At 42.7% G+C, this 3,084-nt stretch overlaps 2 long non-coding RNA genes across 2 annotated transcripts; both read left to right on the top strand.

Annotated features, from left to right (window-relative positions):
* The first annotated feature begins 295 nt into the window (after positions 1-295).
* On the top strand, positions 296-921 carry LOC132110251 (uncharacterized). The gene is made up of 3 exons (XR_009424630.1): positions 296-508; positions 588-623; positions 721-921. It is a non-coding gene; the product is annotated as an uncharacterized LOC132110251 (long non-coding RNA).
* Positions 922-1,627: 706 nt separating this feature from the next.
* Positions 1,628-2,514, top strand: LOC132110250 (uncharacterized). The gene is made up of 2 exons (XR_009424629.1): positions 1,628-1,668; positions 1,763-2,514. It is a non-coding gene; the product is annotated as an uncharacterized LOC132110250 (long non-coding RNA).
* Positions 2,515-3,084: the final 570 nt, after the last annotated feature.

The raw sequence follows: 3,084 nt of genomic DNA, 5'->3' as shown, positions 1-3,084 counted from the left end.
CCTGGCATGTCTTGTCTACTAGCTTCAATATGAATCCGATTAAATGTGATAGGGTGAAAGCCCCAGTGCAGCAGCAACAGCACATGATGGAGACGATGATGAGGAGGAGACCATCTCTCTGGATTCCAGAAGGCATGAGGTATCATGTTAAGACTGTGAAAGTACTATTTACTCTACAATGGTGAGGAGTCCTCATCAAAATCAAAAAATCTAATTTCTTTTACAGGATCCAGATGCTATACAGTGGGAAAACCAGCCTGGCAACATTGCGTATTAATAAAAGGACACCACATCCGGCCAAATTCCAGCTGCGCTAATTGTATTGTGTTCACAGAGCTCACAAGCTATCAGAAAGTTGTATGGCAACCACCTCCGGCGCCAAATAGAACTGGCAGACATAGACATTCAGTACAAGAAGAAAAAGATGGAAAATCTTGCACTGGAGTCCGAAATAAAAAAGAGGACAATTAGGAAACTGGACCTTGAAATAAAAAAACTTGAGAGGGAGGTGAGATATGCCTTCAATGTACACTGTATGCGAACTGTAACACAAATGTATTAATCATTATTTTTCTTTCCTCCCCCAGCTCCAAGAAGATGACACAGCTCAAAATAAAAATTAGGTATATTCTCGTAAAGTCAAGTGAGCCATGACATACGAGCTCTTATTGTGAGCACACAGGACGGTGGCATCTTTCTAAGGTTTTTTTATTTTCCCAGCAATCAGTACAACCAAGTCATCGTTATAAGGCACCGGCCTCTTTTGCCCACCCCCCCAGCACCAGGTGTGGCCACTAGCCTATATGAAGGCCCAAAATTGTGTGTTCCTTTCTGCTCTGACAATGGCATGCCCATTCTTGCGAGATGTGGTGGATGAAGAAGCACTTGTGCTGAGGAGAGCCTTCAGGCGAGAAAGGGTCTTCAGGGACAGGTTTGGACCCACTGGCCTTCCCTGATGACCATCTATATGAAAGAACAGGTTTTCTGCAGATGGCATCAGGTATCTATGCAGACTACTGGGTCCCAGGATTAAGCACCACACTGCACGGAGCCATGCACTGAGTGTGGAGCAAATGGTTTGTGTGGCCTTGCGCTTTTTTGCTAGTGGAGCCTTCCTGTACTCAGTGGGGGATGCAGAACAGCTGAACAAGGCCACAATTTGCCACACAATAAGGAGTGTGTGTCTGGCTATCAAAGCATTAGCAGATGTCTTCATCTCCTTCCCTGGCCACAGAAGACTCTGTGACATCAAAGAGGAGTTCTATAGGATTGCAGGTAAGAGGATCTACAAATTACAGGACAACTGTTAACACATAGTAGGATACTCATTACTTTGTGTGACAGGTTTCCCCAATGTCATTGGTGCAGTGGACCGCACACACATAAGGATAAAAGCCCCCTCAGGTGCCCATGAGGCCGATTTTGTGAATAGGAAATCCTTTCACAGCATTAATGTTCAGGTGAACATAACTTTTTGATATTGTCCATTGACGAACACTCTGCATTGCCAGTGATGTGCATTGATTGGTGTAATATTCCTCATCTTATGATTTCAGATGGTCTGCAATGCTGACTGTGTGATCAGCAATGTTGTGGCAAAATGGCCTGGCTCAGTCCATGACTCCAAAATCTTTCGGGCCTCTGAAATCTATCAGTGCCTATCACAAGGTAAGCCACACAACCCCTATTTATAACCATCACGGCTGTGTCAAGAATATCACTGTGTCTATGAGGTAGTAATGATGAGATTTTGTGTTGACAGGTGAATTCTCTGGTGTGTTGCTGGGAGACAGGGGGTATGGCTGCCAGCCTTTTCTCCTGACACCTTTCACAGACCCCCAGGAAGCACAGCAGGCCTACAACCATGCCCATGCCAGGACCAGGGCCAGAGTTGAAATGACCTTTGGCCTCCTGAAGGCACGCTTTCACTGCCTTCACAAATTAAGGGTCAGCCCTGTTAGGGCATGTGATAGTACTGTGGCTTGTGCTGTCCTCCACAATGTGGCCTGCCTGAGGAAGGAGAGGGCCCCCAGAGTGCCACCAGCCATGGACTGGGACAATCCGGCAATCTTCCCTGATGACGACAGTGGTCGGCTGCTGAGGGACCAATATGTGTTGAATTATTTTAGTTAGTATGTGTGCTTTCAATTTTGGTTAAATATGTCCTACGGTGGCAGAGGAATTTGGTTTTTTTTGGGTTCGTTTCTTTACGAATTTGGCCTCTTATGATGTTTGTGCGGTATACTGTGTGTAATACAAGGCTGCAGGGAGGCTACTGCATCCATTCATTTGTCTGTTCAGTTGATGTGTATGGATTTGTCCTGCATTTATTTTAGTGTGCAGACATGCAGGGTGTGTTATATACAGACCTTTGAATGTGTATGTATCATTTTGTATAATATGCTTTGATTCTGTGCTTTCCATCTTGTAGAGTCACTGTGACTTCAGTTTCGAAAGGAGCTGATGGTTTACCTGCTTTGTTTTGTCCTTATTCAATAAAGGAACATAATGTTACACATTGTGTTTTTATATTCATATGGAATGTGTATTAGGGCCACACTGAGGAAAAAGGATAGTCATAAATTTGAGGCTGGTTCTTTCTGCAGAAAAGCTACATATTCTTTTTACAGTTTTGATACTTATGACAATGTGATACTTAATATTCTGGCACATCAGCATGTCTTTGTTTATGAAACCATACTGAAGTAATATTTCACGAAATGCCCCACATCTGTCATTTTAACAACTGTCCTCCTTTAAAACAACTGGTTACAATATTATGACTTGTCTTTTTTTTTTCCTCTGTGGCCCTAATATTCTATCATTTTATATATAGCCTTTTGGTCTATGGGAAACTGTAAATTATCTAATGATAGCAACATCATCTAAAAATCATTTATCCAAAATGATTGAAATTAATGATCACAAACGTTTAAATAATGACAGTGGGTCTAGTTATATGTGATAACAATGTATAGTGAGCAGTGAAATAACTATTGGTTTCCATTTGTGGTGAATGCTGACTGACATTAGGGATGAGATTAAATAGATCCTGGAATTTAGCCTGGTCTGGAGCAGGCTAGC

This window comes from Carassius carassius, chromosome 29 (assembly GCF_963082965.1).
Source record: "Carassius carassius chromosome 29, fCarCar2.1, whole genome shotgun sequence".
NCBI classification, from domain to species: domain Eukaryota; kingdom Metazoa; phylum Chordata; class Actinopteri; order Cypriniformes; family Cyprinidae; genus Carassius; species Carassius carassius.
This window is presented reverse-complemented; position numbering and strand designations above follow the sequence as displayed.